Here is an 8,865-nt window from a genome sequence, read left to right as displayed (position 1 = left end):
GAATGCCCTGGGCACAGTAGCATCGCCCGCTGCCAGCCACTGAGTTGGGCTCGTCTTAGGATGAAGAGGAAGCTGAGCGTCGGGCATTCAGAGCCTGTCTCTCTCAGGAACGAAGTTGTTGGGTACAAGAGTGGATGAAAATACGACAAGGTCAGGGCGTGGCGGGTGCCCTGGACCCGGGTAGAAGAGCACTAGAGTTGGTGACTGGGAAAGGCGCCAAGTGGGAGTGAGTCCAATGTGTTTGGGGTTCCAGGCCTGCTTGTCAGGGGAGTTGGATGGAGACCAAAGGTTTGGGCCACCCAGAGGACCAAAGCACTGGGCCATTGTTGTGAGGGAGGAGGTTGCAAGAGGCAAGGAGGTCGCGATTATGCTGGGCTGGGGACACCATACAAGAGCAGGAAACACTGCATGAAAGTGGATCAGGGCTGCTGGAGTCTTAGTCTGGATGGGGGAAGGGTGGCGGACCTTGGCTGACCAGAGAGACCTAGAATACAGGGTGTGTGGCTTAGCGGCAGAGCCCTTACCTAGCAGGCAGGAATCCCAGAGTTCAATCCCCAATATCCCAACAGAACAAAAACTGGAAGATGCCTATTATGCCTCCCCCAAGCTAGTATGCCTCATTTCCTTAAGGAAACCGGGTAACGCCCACAAACCTCATACCCAAAGGCTGGTGACCACCAGGGCCCCCAGCAGCCACAGGGAAAATGATTCCGATGTTTCACTCACCTATCAATCACCTACTTCCAGGGCCCTTCTCTTGTTTCCACCAGATGCTCTAGGGAAGCCTGGTCTGCTCCAGTCCCTTACAGTGAAGGACTGTTTTTAGCAGGGCTCAGGGTCACATGAGCAGGGCCCATTAAGAGCTGAGCTGTACACAGAGTAAGGGCAGGAACTGTGTATGAGCCTGGGTGAATACCAGCTCATCTGCGTGCATTAGATCTTAGACATTGGAGGGACCAGGTGACACCGAGGTAATGGGCTAGCACCACTTGGTAATGGGGAACAGCGGAGAATCAGGCAGCGCTCTGAGCTCTCCCATTCGCTGGCAGATTGTCAGCGTGCCAGGGACCAGCATTTTTAGCAAGCTTTGAATCGGTTGTAGATCGATAATTGTGTGAAATACAGTGAAAGTGAATTACTAGAAAAATTAAAACCTCAAACACACAAAAGAAACTATTATTGTCATCATTTACTTACTGGACTGGGGAGTTAAGTGACCATGTGCCACAGCTTTTGGGAGAGATTCTCAGGGCTGGGAAGATGGTTCCGTGGTGAAGAACATCGGGCTGCTCTTCCAGAGGATCCAGGTTCAATTCCCAGCACTCACATGACTGCTCACAACTGTCTGCAACTCCAGTTCCAGGAGATCCGACACTCTCACACAGACATACAGGCAGGCAAAACACAAAAAAATTTTAAAATTATAATAATAAAGAATTTTTCAGATTTTCCTGTCCTTTCCACCTTGATTCACGGAATACCTGCCATCAACAGCGACAGCAGACAACTCGGGCCTGTGGCAACCAATGGCCGAAGAATAATGACTATCCGGTGGTACTGTGAGGTCTGACCACGCAATTGCTAGGATGGATAACCACTGACCCCTGGCAGGGACAGTGTGCTCCTCCTGCATCCTGGGAAGGAATAATGCCACTGCCGGGGCTAGAGAGGTAGATAGCTCAGTAGGCAAAGTGGCTGTGATGAAGGAAGTGATGTTATGAAGAAGTTTTCAAAAGTAGAATTTAGCTAAGGAGCACTGCCTTCAATAGGCCTGAAAGATAAGTGGTGTTCTAGTCAGACTTCTTAGGTATTACAGAAAGATAAGAAACCCAGAGTTTAGGCTGGGCCGTGGTGGCACACGCCTTTAATCCCAGAACTTGGGAAGCAGAGGTAGGAGAATCTCTGGGTTCTAGGCCAGACTGGCCTACAGAGTGAGGTTCAGGACAGCCAGGGCTACACAGAGAGACAATGTCTGAAAGAAAGAAAGAAATATACATAGAGCTCTGCTCTAGTACTCAGAGTCGAGGGTTACTGAGGGTCTATTCTTACTAAGACTTGTTCACCAAGACTGTCTATTAGGATCTATTTTCATATCAAAAGGAGTGTAATTCTGCCAGGCAGGCAGGCAGGCAGACCCTGGTTAATGATAACCTAAAAACAACCCTGGCCTACCTATTTCCAAATAACTGCGAACTATCTTTGTTGTGCCAACCTCCCATCTGTCCGCAATGGCCAAGCTTGCAGTTTCTGTAAGACGTGTTTTAATAGCACAAAGTGCGACTTGGAGCTGGAGCCCTAAAGAGATTTACAGACAACCTACACTAGCTGCAAAGAATTTCTGCTCAAGACCAGTTTCTCTTTGGACTTAAGACAGAACTGGACACACACAGTTGTGAAAGAATTTTTATTCGCCATTATTTGCCAGCGTTTGGAGAAGAATCTCACATACTGCCTCAGTCACCATGCAGGCCTGAGGACCAAAGGACCTGAGTTCAATCCCCAGCACCGTATAAAAAACTGGGCATGGGGAAAAAAAAGACAAGGGAAAAAAAGGGAGGGCATGGTGGTGCTGGTTTGCAATCCCACTGCCTATATGTAGAGACAGGTGGGTCTCTGGAGCTGGCTGGCCAGCCTACCCTGCCTAATTAGCTCCAGGCCCCACAAAGATTCTACTACGGGGAGGGGGCGGAGAGACTAGAGCAGGATTGTATTGGGATTGCTGAGTCTGTTAGGCAGAACACAGGAAACAATGCGTTCAGAGAAAATTAGGGAAATAGTTCTAAAGTAACCATGTAAGTTTCTCTACTTAAAATATAAGAACTTAAAAAATATTTTTTTCTGGGTGTGGTGGCACATGCTTTTAATCTTGGCACTGGGGAGGCAGAGGCAGGAGAATTTCTGTGAGTTTGAATCCAGCCTGATTCTACAGAGTGAGTTCCAGGACAGCCAGGACTCAAGAGAGGGACGCTGATGGGTTTGTTGTTTGGTTTTTTAAAAGATTTGTTTTTATTTTATTTTATGTGTATAAGGGTTTTGTGTGAATGTTTGTATGTGTACCACATGTGTTTCTGGTACCTGTGAATGCCAGAGTGGGGCACTGGAGTCACCGGAACTAACTGCAGGTGATTGTCGTCACTTGGGCCTGGAAACTGAACTTGGGTCTTCTAGATCAGCAAGTGTTCTGAACTACTGACCTATCTCTCTGGCCTGGAGAAACAAACAAAAAAAAAATTGAGGCTCCTTCTTCAATTTGTGGTTGATGTTTTCTAATTCAGAAAAATATTTATGGGGTTGGAGGGGCAGCTCAGTGGTAAAGAACATCCATGCTCTCCCAGAGAACCCCGAGTTAGGTTCTTAGCATCCGCATCGGTGCCTCGCGCCCAGCTCCACGGGCCCAACACACTCTTCTGGCTTCTGTGGGACCCACGCATATATGTGCACGTACACACACAGACACACCGAAGTAACATTTAAATAATTCTTAAACCATACCTATCTCAGAGTTAACCGAATTTGGGGGTAAAAGAGTGCTACCTGGTCTGCCATCTTGTTTGTCATGAGCATTGTGCTGGCTCATTCCCTGCGTTTTCCTATGTCTGTTTTCACAAACAGCTGTTGCTGGTTCGTATCTTGTGATTTATTTCAAAGCATGCCGCAGGCGTCCCCGGAACTTCCCACGTGTGTGAGGGATGACATGATTGCAACGGTTATGAGCTACTTTGAGTCAAGGTTAGCCAAACAGTACATAAAAGATGTATTTATGCACTGCGTTCTAGCAAATACGTAATCCAGGTAATGCAGCCTCACTCAAGGTACCAAATGCCATCACCTCCAGGAAGTGTGCTTATGCCTCTTCCTATTGAATCGGTGCCTTCATTCCCGAAGAGGCAAACGTTATTTTCTACATTGTGCCACGTGGAATACTGTTTTCTAATCTTCATAGAATAGCTCTCTTTGGGGTTGGGAGATGGCTCAGTCACTAAAGTGCTTGCTTGCAAGCATGAGGACCTGAGTTCAATCCTCAGGACCTACATAGTGCTCCCACCCGCAGGTGTGATGCATGCATGCATGCAATCCCAGCCCTGGAGAGGTGGAGACTGGTGGATCCTAAAGCTTGCTGGCCAGCAAGCCTTGCCTACTTAGCAATTTCTAGTGAGAAAAGAAAAGGAAAGAGACAATGTCTGTACTGTAGAGACAAAAAGCCCCAAACCAGAGCAGGCATGCCTACACTTTAACAGTCAGAGCCTGACTACCTGGAATCTGACCCAAGTGACTTGGACTGTCTTATGCCAGTATTCGGGGCCTAAAGCCCAATGGCCCAGAGTGCCTGACCCAAATGCTGGCCTTAAGAAAGACAACTGTAAACTTTACTACTTAATGTGAGAGCAGGCTGCCTGCTTGTCTGCCCCAATGTGGAGCTCACACAGAAGGCAGACAGGGGAGACCAGAAACTTCCCTTAAGTGTATAGATAGGTGGTTCTCAGCCTTCCTAATTCTGCGATCCTTTAATAGGGTTCCTTATGTTGCAGTGACCCCCTCAACCATAAAACTATTTTCATTGCTTCTTCATAACTTTGCTACTGTTATGAATCATAACATAAATATTTGTGTTTTTTGATGGTGTAGGTGATCCCTGTGAAAGGGTCGATTGACTCCCACAAAGGGGTTGCGACCATGAGCTGGGAACCACTGTTGTAAAAGAACTCCCCAGCTCGCTCAGGGAGCAACTTTGTGCTGGTACACCTGCTGGGACTGACTCTTCTTACAGTCTGTTTTCTTTCTTATTTATTTGTATTATTTTTAATCATGTGTAGGTATGTGTGTGCATAAGGTACGTGCATGTAAATGCTTGTGTCCTTAGAGACCAGAGGCATTAGATCCCCTGGAGCTGGAATTACAGATGGTTTTAAGCGATCTCATGGGTTCTTGGAAGCAAACTCAGGTCCTTTGGTAAAGCAGCAAGTACTCTTTTGTTCTTTCTTTCGTTCTTTTTTGGAAATAGGCATCTCTGTGTACAGTAGTCTTGGCTGCCCTGGAACTCACTCTGTAGACCAGGCTGACCTCAGATAAACAGATCTGCAGAGGGGCTTGGGTAACCTGGAGAGGGGACTCTCACTGTGAATGAGCAGTGGGACTTGAGTAACCTTGGCAGGGCCACTGTGAATCTTGTAACTTTCAGATTTCTGGAACCTGTAAGTGTTGTTTATTTCATGAGTGTGGTAGTTTGAGTGGAATTGGACCTCATAAGATCATGGAGAGTAGTAGCATTATTAAGAGGTGTGGCTTTGACAAGGATGTGTGCTCAACTATGTTCACAGCAGCACTGTTTGCCATAGCTCGAAACTGGAAGCAACCTAAATGTTCCTCAACAGAAGAATGGATAAGGAAAATGTGGTACATTTACACAATGCAGTACTTACTACACAGCAGAAAAAATAATGACATCTTGAAGTTTGCAGGCAAATGGATGAATCTAGAAAACATCATTTTGAGTGAGGTAACCCAGACCTAGAAAGACAATTATCACATGGCCAAAAATGGACCTAATAATTTGCAGACAGAGTTTTTTGTCAGGACCTTCTGCCAGCTCTGTCCCTTTGGCCAGCTCCCAAATAACCACACTGAGAATTTTATTTTATTTTTTTAAATATTTATTTATTATGCATACAATATTCTGTCTGTGTGTATGTCTGCCGGCCAGAAGAGGGCACCAGACCTCATTACAGATGGTTGTGAGCCACCATGTGGTTGCTGGGAATTGAACTCAGGACCTTTGGAAGAGCAGGCAATGCTCTTAACCACTGAGCCATCTCTCCAGCCCCACACTGAGAATTATTATTAATTATAAATGCTCAACTGATAGCTTAGGGCTTAGGTTTACTACTAACTAGCTCTTATATCTTAACCCATATTTCTTATCTACATGGTGGTACCTTTTTTTCAGCACAGCATGTTCATCTCCTGCTTCCTCTGCATCTGACTGGCAACCTGCCCTCCATCTTCCCTGAGCTGTCTTTTGTCCACAAGTCCCACCTACCCTCTCTACCTATCTAGGTATTGGCCATTAGCTCTTTATTAACCCAATTAGAAAGTGGTTTGAAAAAGACACATCTTCACGGTGTGCAAAAAAATTATTCCATAACAATTCTGAAGGTGAGGGGCATTAAGAACTCATTCACGAATCACGGACAAGCAGGAGGTACTAGGCTCCTGTCTTCCCTAGCTATCAGCTGGTACCTTCTTACCTGGGTCCTTTTTGTTTGTCCCGTTTGTTTGGCTTGTGTAAAGGAAAAGGTGAGGGGATCTTGAGTCCCAGAAGAATGGGAAATTTGGGATGGGAATTATGCTAGACAAGAAGAAAAAAATCTACTTCCCTGAAGAACAAAGTCAATAAGGAATTAAGGGGGGAGGGGTGTCAGGAAAATACGATTAGGTGAAGGGACTCTGGACAGCTCGTGTGTGGTCAGCATGGCTCTGGCAGACCTTGCCCTTCTCCCATTTCCTCTTCCTTGCTAAACTGTTAGATTGCATTCCTAAAGCTAGCCCCCAAGCTCTATTCCATCATTTGGCCTCTTCCTCCTGAGACTGACTACCAAGGTCCAGCCAGCAAAGTATTTAAGTTCAGCAGTCATAAACCCCCTTTGGGGTAACCTGCCAGATTGAAGTTAAGCACCTCATCCTAACACTGGGTTTCCCATTTTACCTTTATAAACCACCATTTGCCTCTGGGCCATGTCTGTCTCCTCTCTATCGAGAGGCAATCCTTGTCCCCTCGGACAAATACCCCTTTCCTGTCTCCCTTGTCCCTTCCCCTTCTCACTTTCCTTTATCTCCTGTCCTTGTCTCTTATTCCCTGCCCTCTGTCCCCTTGGTGCTGAGAACTTGTGTAGGGTAAAAGGGCCAACCAAAGAAACACACCCTGGCCCTGAAACCAGAGCCAAAACGTTAAAAAGGGCCAGTGAAAGAAACACACTTTGATCCTGCTGAACTCTGTTGACCGAGGCTTCTGTCCAGCCTAACTGTCGTTCAGCCCCAAAGAAATCACACAGAGATTAGATGATTGACATTAATTATAAAGTGGCATAGTATCTCAAGCTTTTTTTGTTTTGTTTTGTTTTTCGAGACAGGGTTTCTCTGTGGCTTTGGAGCCTGTCCTGGAACTAGCTCTGCAGACCAGGCTGGTCTCGAACTCACAGAGATCCACCTGCCTCTGCCTCCCGAGTGCTGGGATTAAAGGCGTGCGCCACCATCGCCCGGCTCTCAGGCTTCTTATTAACTCTTTTAACTTACATTAGCCCCAGATGCAAAGGAAATTGACTCGGCGGGACAGAAACCTCGGTCAACAGAAAGGCACCCATGTGGACAATTGCATCCACATAAAGCCTGAGAGAGCTTGGGAAGTTATTCTAGATAGAAAAGAGTAGAGTTAAGCATGGCTTATTGATAGCAGCACTTTCTCAGGTGGGCTCTGCTTGCTAGAGTCAAGCGCTCTCATTTAAGAGAGGCTTCCTGACTCAGCTTTGGCTGCAAAACCTTGCAACTCTTTAAAGAGGTCCTGCCATGAAACATTTAAATGGTGTTGATGTAAAGCTGACCACATGCTTTCTGGTGGTGGCAGGGACCTTGAAATGCCATAGAGCTGTAGCAATTAACATGACTCCAGCCAGTACCTCTGCCATGAGACTAGACTCTCAGAAAAAAAAAGCTAAGAAATGGGTTGAATCCAGCCATCAAAGCCACGGCTTTAATCCTAGGCATATTGCTTAGCAAATTAAAGATTCATGTGGTCATAAAAAGAAAGAAAAACAGTAAGGATAGATTCAAAGATGAAAAAAACCTCTAAATGGTGTTGTGTGTTTAAAAATATAAGTAGGCTTGGGAAAAAAAGGATAAAGTCCTTAAAGTAAAAAAGAGAGAGTAGTTGGGTGTGGTAGCATACACCTTTAATCCCAACACTTTGGAGGCAGAGGCAGCAGGTTGATCACTGTGTGTTCAAGGACAACCTGGTCTAAAGAGTGAATTCCAGGACAGCCAAAGATACACAAAAAAAAACCCTGTCTCAAAAAGCAAAAATTAAAAATAAAAATAAAATAGAGTTTAAAATAAAGCCACGTAAAGATGAAAAATACACAGAGAGTCTGGATACTGTTTTTAAATTGATGGCTGAGGAAGGAACAAGAGCTGCTAAAAGATACTTTATTATAAATGCTGCTGGATTAATCCAACATATATATTTTGAAAATGCCTTGACTTCAAAATTTAAATCAAAAGGTATGTTACTTTGGAGAAGAGGTTTTGTTTTTGTTTCTGCAGGAAATGAGGAGCTGTGGATTCAATCTGAGTTAAGAAAAATCAGGTTTGATCAAGGAAGACCACCTGAGAAATCTCTGGTAGGAGTGGATGGCCCAGATGTCTGAGTTCTGCATCCAGAAAAGATTCAAGACTGCTGCCTGAGATGATCAAGCCTCACAGGATACTCCAGTCAGGACTTAATCATTTTCTTTAGGTCCCCATAAGATTATCAGCACCCCCAATCATCAGGAAGTAGGCCTGGAAAACTATGCCCACATTACCAAAAAATGGACTACAGATATTTTCCTTTGCTTAGAATGTTAGTTACAAGTTGTTATGGATAATGGTCAGGAGAAAAAAACTAAACAAAGGATATTAGATTCAGAGTTCTTGTTTTTTTAACAAAGGGGAGGGGGCAGTGCTGTGGGACGATGGTCTTTTATCCTCTCACTTGTATTTTTAATAAAATGCTGAGTGGCCAGGCAGGAAGTAGGAGCAGTGAGACCAGGCAGGAAGTAGGAGCAGTGAGACCAGGCAGGAAGTAGGAGCAGTGAGACCAGGCAGGAAGTAGGA

The sequence above is a fragment of the Microtus ochrogaster genome, chromosome 15 (assembly GCF_000317375.1).
Source record: "Microtus ochrogaster isolate Prairie Vole_2 chromosome 15, MicOch1.0, whole genome shotgun sequence".
Classification (NCBI taxonomy): Eukaryota; Metazoa; Chordata; class Mammalia; order Rodentia; family Cricetidae; genus Microtus; species Microtus ochrogaster.
Note: the sequence above shows the minus strand (reverse complement) of the source record.